The sequence below is a fragment of the Castor canadensis genome, chromosome 1 (genome assembly GCF_047511655.1).
Source record: "Castor canadensis chromosome 1, mCasCan1.hap1v2, whole genome shotgun sequence".
Taxonomy (NCBI): domain Eukaryota; kingdom Metazoa; phylum Chordata; class Mammalia; order Rodentia; family Castoridae; genus Castor; species Castor canadensis.
The window spans coordinates 188,860,284-188,872,327 of NC_133386.1; the positions used below are offsets into that span (position 1 = coordinate 188,860,284).

General features: G+C 32.2%; 1 pseudogene; it reads right to left on the minus strand.

Moving 5' to 3' along the window:
* Positions 1-4,873: 4,873 nt before the first annotated feature.
* Positions 4,874-5,809, minus strand: LOC109677173 (olfactory receptor 4P4-like; annotated as a pseudogene).
* Between the last annotated feature and the right edge of the window lie 6,235 nt (positions 5,810-12,044).

The following is a 12,044-nucleotide window of genomic DNA, read 5'->3' on the forward strand; positions in this document are numbered from 1 at the left end:
AGAAACCTCTTGCAATTGCTTTAAGTGAGGCACGGAGGGAGTCAAGGAGGGAGCCAGTGGGGGTGATCAAACAAATTTATAATATATATATATATATATATATAATTACATAACATATATTTTTATGTTTAAAATATATATACAAAATGAAATTTTATTCAGTCATAAAGAAAAATGAACTTTTGTCATTTGCAAGTAAATGGATGGAACTGGAGAACATTATCTTATGAAGTTAGCCAGGTTCAGAAAGCCAAAGACTCTCTGAGTATAGCATTTACTCTGAATACAAATTTCTCTCATATGTGGAATATACTCAATACAAATACAAGCCATATTATGAAAAACAAGTTACATTAAGTGGAGAGAATTAACAGGAGAGAAAAGGTAAAAGAAGGAAGCTAAGAAGGTGAATATGAGTGATGCACTTTCTATACAAGAATGAATACAGATTTTTTTAAACCTGTTGAAATCACCATAATAAAGGGATTAGGTAAAAAGGAGGAAAATAATACAAATGAACCAATTTGTGTTATAACACATATATACATGGAAATGGCACAATGAAACACCCTCTTTACCTATCTTAAACAAATAAGGATTTTTTTTCCAGAACAAAGAACAGCAATGTAAAACAGGTCCTATCTGGAGGATATAAGAAAAGGGTGTAGAAGGACAAATGTGGTAGAAATATTGTTTGCACATGTATGAAAATTGAAAAATGAGACCTGTTGAAACTGTTCCAGGAAATGAGAAAAGGGGACAAAGGAGAATGATTGGAGGGGGTGACATCAAATATGATATCTTGTAAGAACTTTGATGAATATCACAATCTATCCACAGTAAAACAATAATAAAAAGTGATTAAGAAGAAACATTGTATCTTGATAAGTAAATTTTTTGCACCCTCATACAAGTACTGGTCTTGGGTTGAAAAGCACTACATATTTATTGATATTGTAGAAGTAAAAAGAAACAGCATAATAGCATATAAAACATAAGTGGTTATGATATTCTTTTGATTTAGATTAAAAATATAAGTCATTAAGCACATGAAGTTGAGAAAGGAATGATGGTTTCAAGAGGAAGATATACCAAGATCTAAAGTCATAAATGGCACCTAACACAATTACAACTCCAACTACTCTTAGATAAATGAATGACAACATGTGTTCATAAATTATTTCATTATTTTCTCTTCTTTTTAAATGTGACTAAGTAATTCATTTTGGTATAATGATGATGCTAAATATTGTAAAGGAATACTTTGTTCAGAATACCACATTTTTTAAGTAATCTATAGTCTGAAAAGCATTTTGAGTTGTGTTTATAAATAATCTTAGTTTAGATTATTAATACATTCACTTTCAATTAGTTTGATAATCTTTTATTTATGGTTAGGAACATACCTTGGGTCCATTGTAAGTGTCTTAGGAAAATAACATTTTTCTCATACAGCCCCTAAAGTATAACATGATATTTTCTCTCTTTTTTTGGTGCTGGCAATTGAACACAACCCTTCAAATATGCCAGGAAAGCACTATTCCTCTGAGGTACATACTTAGCTATACTTAGTACACATACATATTTACAAGGATGAACATATTATAAAGCACACCCAGGGTCAGATGCTGGTAGCTCAAGTTACTTGGTATGTGGAAATTGGGAGGATGATGATTCAAAGGCCAGTCCAGGCAAAATGGTGGCGAGACTCCATCTTAACCACTGGCTGGCTACTGTGGGGGTTAATGTCATTCTACCCATGGTGAAAAACCTAAAAGAAAAGGGCCCTGGTCCAGGCTTATGTTGGCAAAAACTGAGACATGATTTCCAAAATAACCAGTCAGAAGGTGCTGAGGGCATAGTTCAAAAATTGGAGCACCTGCCAAGCAAGCATGAAGACCTGAGATTGAAAATCACTATTTCCTCCAGGAAAAAAAAAAAAAAAAATGCTTGAAAAAGTTCCATTACTTAGCAGCCAAAGTAGTTTGAACATATATTTCTCTCCCACTTTCTACCATTTTCTTTCATTTTCATGAAAGCAAGATTCTATACCTACTCAACTGGCAAATAATTCAATTACTCTTTTCTTTGTTTCTATTACTTCAGTGTTCTTTGTATACTTTGTTATATTAATTTATATGTCATGGAATGCAGTTCTACTCCCATCTTTACATGTTCTGTTCTTTTTTTTTTTTAGCAGTCCTGGAGTTTGAACTCAAGACCTCATGCTTGCTAGGCAGGTACTTTGTAAAGTCATGCCAAGAGCCCAATATTTCCTATTCTTAAAATGTACGAATTGCAGGATTTTCTTTAAGAACTCCAGAGGTTCCGCTAATGGTTGGTTACTTGATTTTAAAGTGTAATTCAAAGATGGGTGTGTGTACTGGTCTATTTTTCCCATGCCTCATTTACACAGAAATGGAATTTATGTTATCTCTAAGATGTTTTCCATCCTGCCTCCTGTCCTGAGTCAAATATCCTAACACCTCACCCAGGCTTGCTTCCTTAGTGTGATAGAAATATTGAATCTTTATTAAAATTAAAATAGCTCTCTGCCTGCTTGTAAATCATATGCTTTCCCATGCTGTATTAACTCCAAAAATCATCTTTCATTACACTCATGCTCAAAATCCATCATTTACTCTTTCACCTTTAGGAAACTTTCCTTGGCTTTTTAAAATTGTGGAGATCTTTATCTTCTTCAACCTCCCTAAAACACTGACATTAATCTCATCATTAACATTTAAATTTGAAGAGCAAAATTTTTAATTCTTATTTAATTTCTTCAAGGTATTTCTTCAGACAGGCAACAGCAGCACCTTGGTGTTCATGTATGAATTTCAGATTCAGAGAGGAGGTCTTACCATTTGATCTGGGACATGATAATGAATTGCCTAATGCTGCTTTCCTCTCTTTTCAATATGAGTATTTCAATTATTAATTATCAGTGACTGCACAGGGTAAATTCTGTGGTAATTAGTAGATCATCAGCACCAATTCTTTTTCCTTTGGTTTTTGTTTTCCTCTTAATATTATGCAATTGGTAGGTACACAATATATAATAAAATGAAGAACAAAGAAAAGTACACTGAAAAGTCAGAAAAAAAATTACATTAATAGCATTCATATTAAATTGGTTACTATTGAGACATTACACATACCGAAAAGAAAAAGAATTATAATACCTAATACTTAGTGTTTGCTATGTTCTAGGTACACCTCTAACATTTTAAATATTTTATATCATTGATCTGAAATAGGACCCAGTGACATTTTCTCTACATTTTTCAAAAACTAAACATTAGAAATTTGGTACATAAAAAGTTTCCAAATATTCATAAAATAAGTATATATTATACACATATATGTGTATATATTTATATATACACATATATGTATATATATTTATATATACATATACATGTGCATATATAAATATTTATTTATTTATATGCATATATATATAAGGGTAACATAGTATATTTGTGTAGATTTTACTTCTTCTGTTTCATAGTAACATTTACATCTTATTGGTTGATTACCCTCACACTTGCTATGAAGTTGCTATGTACAATTTCAGCCACACCTCTAAGTCCAAGAAAATCATTTTTATGTACTCTAGCATGCAAAAAAACTCTGATTTGAGGTTTTTTTTCTGGTTTTAATAGAAAATCCCTCTAATTATCTTCTTTTATAGCAATGGAATGATTTCCTTAGTCATCATTTGCTATATGATTTTTAAACTGATGAATTTTATTTTTTGAGCAATTTCAGTTTACATCAAAGTTAGTGTTGGTACAGAGATTTTAAATATGTAATCTACTGCACACATACATGGCCCTTTCAGATGCTTTCTTTCATGATGTAGTATTTATTTAAGTTTTTCCACATCTTTTCATGTCTTGGAATCTGATTGTCTGTTAGCATTAAATAATAATCCATTGCCTATATATATATATATATATATATATCTCAATGTTTTCTTTTTAATTCTATGTCCAGTCAACTGACAACAGACATCATTTTTGCTTCCAATTTGGGGTTATTAGAAGGATATCTTAAGTGTCATGCAATCACAATGTAATTTGATTTTAGGTCTCTTTCTTTTTCGCTATAAAATTTTATTTTGCCTTTGGTACTTTCTCATGGTAGCAAGGAATGTCTTTGGATCAGATACATTGACTAGCCATTTACCTATCACCATTATGCACATTGGAGTGCAATAACACTTACACTTTATAATTCAGTTCCATAGGTTTTGTGTTAAATGATCTTAAATTTAGGATGCTGAGCAGAATTCAGAGATTTACTTTCATCACTCAGTTATTGACCATCATTTTTTTAAATCTAGTTATTTACATTCTTTTAGTGGGAAATCAGGAGTAGCATGTTCTACTGTACTGATTTCTTTTTTTCCACAACTGATTTTTGAAAAAACCAAGTTATGTATTTGTGAGTATCCTATCAAAATTTCAAAATAGAATTTCATTTATAAATTTCAAATTCATATCTACTTGAAAAAATGTACAATTTTGTAGTCAGCTTTGAAAGTCCAAAATTTTTAATAAAATTAACATTAAAATACTTACACTGTTTGTATTACTGCTCAAAATACCATCTTGATTTGGTTTGGATTTATTCTATTCATTTAATACTAGTTGCACCATTTCAATATTCTACAAAATTGACATTCCAACTTTTTTGTTCAGTCTGCATTAATTTTTGATTACTCTCTTCTATAAATTTGTAAGTCCTATTATATTTATTCTTTCATTAAAAACACTAAAATATATTAGATATATGACATAGTTTCTATTTAACTCATATCTAGTCTTTTCCCTTTTGAACTGCATACCTAGTAAACTTCTTCAGGTTAATTATATGCTTCCATTGAGAATAAACCTTGACACCAATCTTTTCTCATGGTATTTTTCATCTCTGTATTTCTCAGTGTATAGATTAAGGGATTGAACATAGGAGCAATGATGGTGTAAAATAGGGCAATCACTTTATCCTCAGGGAAATTTGTAGGGGGTCTAAGGTAAGAACAGATTGAAGGACCAAAGAATAAGACCACCACAGTGATATGAGACCCACAGGTGGACAGGGCTTTTCGTCTTCCTTCAGCTGACTGATTTCTTAAAGTGAATAATATAATGACATAGGATATAAATAAAATGATAAAGGTCACTAATGAGACAATTCCTGAACTGGCAACTACAAGGACACCACTGAGGTAGGTATCAGTACAGGCAATTTTTAGCAAAGGAAAAATATCACAAAAGTAGTGATCAATTTCCTTCGGGCCACAGAAGGGCAACCAGATTATCATACATAATTGAGGAAAGGAATGGGCAGCCCCACCAACCCAAGCAGCTAAAACTAGGAGATTGCATTTTGTCCTGTTCATGATAACCAAGTAGTGGAGAGGCTTGCAAATGGCTACACAGCGATCATAGGCCATGGCGGTGATGATGAAGATCTCAACGCCACCAAAGAAGTGCATGGTAAAGACCTGTAACATGCAATAACCATAGGAAATGGTTTTGATTTCCTCCACCATGCTGCCAATCAATTTGAGTGTAACAGTAGAGGTTTAGCAGATGTCCATAAAGGACAAGTGGCAAAGGAAATAGTACATTGGTTGGTGAAAAAGATTGCTGTGCAGAATTGAAATAAGAATCAGAATATTTCCTATCAACAAAGCAACAAAACAGAATGATAAGAGCACAAAGCAAAATCTTTTCACGTCCTTGTCATCAGAAAGTCCTAGAAGAATGAATTCAGAGATGTTTCACTGGTTTTCCATGCAATGAACTTGGGTATATATTTATACAAATAAAGGTCTGAAAGAAATAAAACTTAAATTTAAGTGAAAAATTGGAAATCTGATCATCATAATATAAATTATTACATATTTAAATTAACATGTAAAATCATAATCTTAATTTTTCTTGATGTATGGAAAAGTTTCTATTTCTTATTTACTATCTCTCAATTTATACATGTATTTTGCACAAATTTTTAAATTTTAATTAGTCATGTATGTTACCCCATTTTACTTGTAATGATTTAAAATATTTATTCTGAAAATTCATTTTAAAAATTGCAATAATTTGTATAATTAAAAAGCAATGAAGGCTTTATTTTCCTATGACATGAAAACTTTTTGAAAACATTTTAAGTGGTGTATTTTTTCTACTAGCATCAATTCAAAAGGAAAAACAGAATTCAAGAATTATAAAAATAAGAATAATATTTTCTTGATGATGGTAATAGTAAACAAAATTCTAAAGAAAAATAAAATCATGATGGTGGAATTAGTAATATTAGGCAACTCCTGAAAGCACTGGTTGGAACAGTGGTAACAGAAGGTTAGAAACTTTGAAGAAATAGACTGACCTGATGTGATTCCTGACCTAGTCCTTAAGCTTTCTAGGCACCAATTCCTTATCTGTAACATGAAGAGAGCATTCGCTAATTTGAAAATGCAATGAGCACTGATCATGTGAAATACCTATTTTCATACATTACTACAACACAGTCATTCTCCTTATATGTTTTGTTCTTTGAGTAGTTTAACAACTAATGAAACTGTCATGTACTGTATAACTCAATCCAATGAAGACAGACATAAATAAAAGTTACCATAACATCATTTTCATGAATGTGATCAGGTAAATTTCAATTTTGACATTCTGTCAGTAAATGAAATTAAATCTCTACTAATAGATTGTTTATTTTAAGGGCATTTCTTAAAATTAGTCTCTATTTTGTTTGTTTGCTTTTTACTTACTTGCCCTTTAAAAGATATAGCCAAACTGGGCACTAGTGTCTCATGCCTGCAATTATAGCTACTCAGGAGGCAGAGATCAGAAGGATTGAGGCTAGAAGGCAGCCTGGGAAAAGTTTGCGAGACCCTATCTTGAACACAGAAAAAGCTGGTGGAATTGTTTGAGGTGTACAAATGACTACTTTATCCCTTTGTTAATATTGAATAAAAATTCTGCATACCCATGGAATTGTGCTGCATACATAGTCGATACTATTATATTTAAAATGGCATCGACCATAAATTTAAATTTTCTTTATATATCAGAATGTGACATGATGTGATCTTACCTTAGTTCAGATGAAACTAGTCTATTACGAGATGGCCAGCACTTTAAGAAACAAGAAATTATTCATTGTGTAGATATTCCAGCAGAAGCTGAGCTGTTTCTTGATGGGAATATGGAGAAATGCACACAAGCCTCACAGCAGGACACAATGAAAATCATCACTAACTTAAAAATGTCTCTAATGCTACTGTTCTTAAGTGAAATCCTGCATAAAATCATGCACTGAAATAAATTAAATCCTAAAACAATTTATAGTAACAAAATGGCCATATGCTACAAGGAATGTGTTTTGAATGAAATGATGCAGAGGGAAAATAAACAGAACATAACTTACTGAGCACATAGTTGGTGAGAACCTACACAAACCCAGGTTTCTCACCTGCAGGTCTGAGTAAAGACCATGTCATACTGAAGCTGCATTAAGAAGTATTTTTCTCTCAGATACTTGCCTCACCAAGTTTCCTGCATGGAAACTTTAAATAAACTGCAGAGTTACAAATCACACATTCAAAAACACCCACACTGGTTCTCAAAGTATTTTGACCATCTCCACATGTCAAACATTCTACAGATTGCAATGGAAGTAAAGTATAAGCCATTGACAATGTAAGGGGTAAACATATCAGAAAAACACATGAGTGTTTTGAATAGCTATTTGACATTTTCACATGAGCTCAGAATAAGAATAAAAATTCCTTAAAAAATTAACTGGTATTTTGTACACCAAGAGTTATCTACTTTTGCCAGTGACTACAGGAACTGATCTAGGAAGACCAGAATATAAACTAACTTAAGTGTCAATGCAATAATAAATACGTATTTGAGAGCTCTAAGTTATATTCTCACAGGCATTTCTAAATAGATCCTGACCAAATGCTACCAAGACTCTGATGGTGGCAATGTCCCTGGTATCTCTGAGAATTTGCATTCCACTTTTAGGGTGACTGCCTCAGGCACTATTTTCCCTCAGGCGCCAAAATGCCAAAGCCAAATTGAGCAATTTGGAAAGCTGCCTGCCTTGTGCCTTTTCAGCTTTCTGAAGATCAGAAGGGGGATAATGCAGTCTTCAATAGTACTAGACAAGAGTTCATCCAATCTGAGACGATGAATGACCAAGAAAACCAAAGGAAGATATTTATTATATATTATCTTTTTGCCACTATGTAGATTAATACAAACAGTGCCTTCCAGTTTCTTGATACCAGAGCAGAGCATAGATAGAACAGATAGCTGTGAAATGAGCATCAGCACAGAAGGAAAAACAGAATAAAGAACCTCATTTTGTATACGTACTGTTCATGGAAGAAGAAAATATATCAAACAATTTTTAGATAAGAACAATCAGAGGAATGCAACCATGAAAATATAGCAAAGCTTTTATTCTGTTTATCATTCTGGGTTTTTTTTGTATTTACTTAACATTCACAAGTGAGCCATTGCTAATAGCTTACATCTGAAATACTAACTACTTGGGAATCTGAGATTGGGATGATGTGGACCTAGGGCATCCAGGGAAAATGGTCCCCCAGATATCATCTCCAAAATAACCAGAGCAAAATGGGCTAAAGGTGTAGCTGAAACAGTAGACCCCCTTGCTTGCAAGCCCAAGCCCTGAGTTCAAATGCTAGTCTTACCCAAATCACCCTATCTCTGTATCATCTATTTATTTCTTTATCAACCTATATATAGATATAGACATTCACAGGTGGTTTAGCTTCCTTTTCGTCTTCACACACCAACAGCCAGTTATTTTCTGCTTCTCCGTTGTATACAACTGCATAGATTTAGACATAAATACAGCATTCAAAGATTCAGAAATTAAATTTTATAGCATAATCTGGTTTGAACAAAAGCCTATAGGAAAATATAATGAAACCAGAATTTATTGAGAGATTATTAATGGTTTATGGCCATATTTTTAACAAACATTATGTATATATTGACTTAAGCAATATTTTCCATTATGCAGATAGGAATATTGAAGCTTTTGGAATGTAATTAAGTGGTTTAAAGAGATAGTAAGAAATATAAGAGGGAGATGTATGTTTCAAAGTTTGACACTTGCTCCCAGGGATTGATAGCATATGAATTATTCCAGCATTTAAATATACCAAAACCCAGTGTTTTGTTGGTGTTCACTTCTATATACACCACTGCTTACAAAATCTTATTTAATTTTACCTTTCATCAAACCATAGAAAGAGAGAGTTAGATATATCTGTATCCAACACAGACTAGGATACTACTCAGGGATTTATATATGGCTACATTTACATCTTCAACTCTGAATTTATCCTTATTTATATAACTTGTTTTGCTGCAAAAGTTTTAGTTCCATTTATCATTTTTGTGGAAGGTATCTGTAACTTGTTATATAAAAATTATTTGAATAACAAGATTCCAAAATCATTGCTAATTTGTTAGAAGGTATACATATGTATATACGGTCCATTTCTTTCTTTTTATTATTATTTTATGTAATTATACAAAGGGAATTTATTTCAATATTTCTCCACATACTAATAATATTTTTTATTAAATTCACCCCCTCTTACTCTTTCTCATCTTTTTCCCCCTTTTTAAAATGATTTTAACAAGTTTCACAATTCTATTGTCATACCTATGTATAAAATAAATTGATTGTATACACACCCTTTGCTCTCTGCTTTCACCCACTCCCATCACCCATCACTCCAATTCCTATCACCCAACAGCCCCAATTTTACACTCCTGTTGTTCAGCTTTTTAACATCTAATTTTTGCATATGAAAAAGAAGTTGAGATATTTGTCTTTCTGAATCTGAATTATTTCACTAAGCATGAAAATCTCCAGTTCTGTTAATTTTCCTGAAAATGACATAATTTTATTCTTCTTTGTAACTCAATAATCTCCATTGTCTGTCTGTGTATCTATCTAATCTCCATTGTCCTTAGTTATTTTTCACTTGATGGACATCTGAGCTGATCCCATAGTTTGAGTATTGCGAGTAGGGCATTATAAACACAGATACCTCAGTTTTATGCTGACCTACAATCCTTTAGATTTATGGTCATGAATGGTAGACCTGGATAATATGGTTGTTTTACTTTTAGCTTTTGGAGGAATTTTTGCACTGATTTCCATAGTACTTTTACTAGTTTATATTCTCATACACAGTGTATAAGGATTACTTTTTCCTCTACATCCTGACCACCACCTGATGTTGTTTGTTTTCTTGATGATAGCCATTGTGAATGTGGTGAGACAGAAACTTAGTGTAGTTTTGATTTGCACTTCCTTTATGGCTATGGATATTACATTTAATGTACTAGAAAAACAGCAATAGAATTGAGGTGTTTTGGAAATGTTGAAGAATGTAAAAAAGACCAGTGTGGCTATCCAAAAGCATCTAAGCATATGGAAAGACAAAAAGAAGTGTGGTAAAGAGAAAAAATATATCTGACACAGTTTAGGTTATGCAATATGCCACATTAAAATTTACATGCATTGTTCAACGTGATCTATATCTTTACAAAATATAATATTACCTAATTTCATCAATAATTTAATTGAGGTTCATATAATTATTGCAAATTACTAAGACAGTGAAAAACTGTCAAGATTGGTATGTCACCCAGCTTTTGCTGAGTCCAAAGATATAACATCACTATTTCTTCCAGTGTACTGAATTCTGATAGTAGAAAGTGAAACTTGGACAAATTTTGGAAGATTTCTGATTAACAAATGAGAAAAATAGACATTTGCCTAAGAAAAATAGAGTTTTATTTAAGCTGGGAGGGAGTGATATGATCAGAAGTGTGCCTTCACAAACCAGATCTTGCATCCTTCAAATCCACATGGTCTGAGTTGGAACTAGTTGAGTTTTTTTTTTTTATATTACAGATTGGATTCTAAGGAACCATAACATTCATCTGTGGCAAAGTTCTTCAGTTCAACTTGCCAAAGAAGTCTTATATTCTTCCTGTAACACCTGAAATAACTATCCTGGAAAGCACAGTCATTTTCCCCACATTAAGTTTAATTCTAAATGTGCCTCTTGAGACCACACCTTCTGCCTGACAATTTTCATCTCCACTTTTCTCAGTATTAGTAACAATTTGAGTATAAAATATGGGCATTGATCCAGAGCACAAAAAATACTAAAATGATCATTTAAAAACTACAGACTGAGAAATCTTTGCACTGCCCTGTAAAGAATCTTGTCCATAGGTTATACAATTAAATTATATAAGAGGTTGGAAACCAAGAAGAATTCCAACAGCAACATCTCTGAGTTTGTCAGCACTCAAAGAGTCACAGATTGGATCAATTACAGATGAGTTTTAATGGAGGCTTCACACCACACATGTAGTAATTTATTTGATTATGATGTCACAATATAAATTGAGCAGTGCAAAAACCCCATATTCTATTAACTAAAAAGATGAAAGTTCTCCATTTAATGAAGAGTGGAAAAGAATCATTAACTGGGGTCACTAAAATCTATGAGAACAATGACTCTTCTGTGGAATTGTGAAATAGAAAAAAATAAATTTTTGATAACTTTGTAGCCAGATTTCAACCTCAAAAGATGAGGCCACAGTGTGTGGTAAGTGCTTTGTTAAGATGTAAAAGACATCAAATTTGTGTATGTATTTATGGGAAAATCACTACATATAGGGTTTGTTGCTATCTGAGATTTCAGGCATCTACTAGGGTTCTTGGAATGTATACCTCATGGATAAGGGGGAGTTGCTGTACTACTATTCATAGGTAAGTTCTTGTATAATGTTAATATAATTTTAAGTGGAATAAAATCATGTCATTAAGATTCTTCATGTACTTTTTTTTGACCAAGTTTATTTTATTTCATTGGGAGATATGAAACAAGCATACAATGAAGTTTCTGTTTCAAATTATATATTAAAATATATATGTGTATA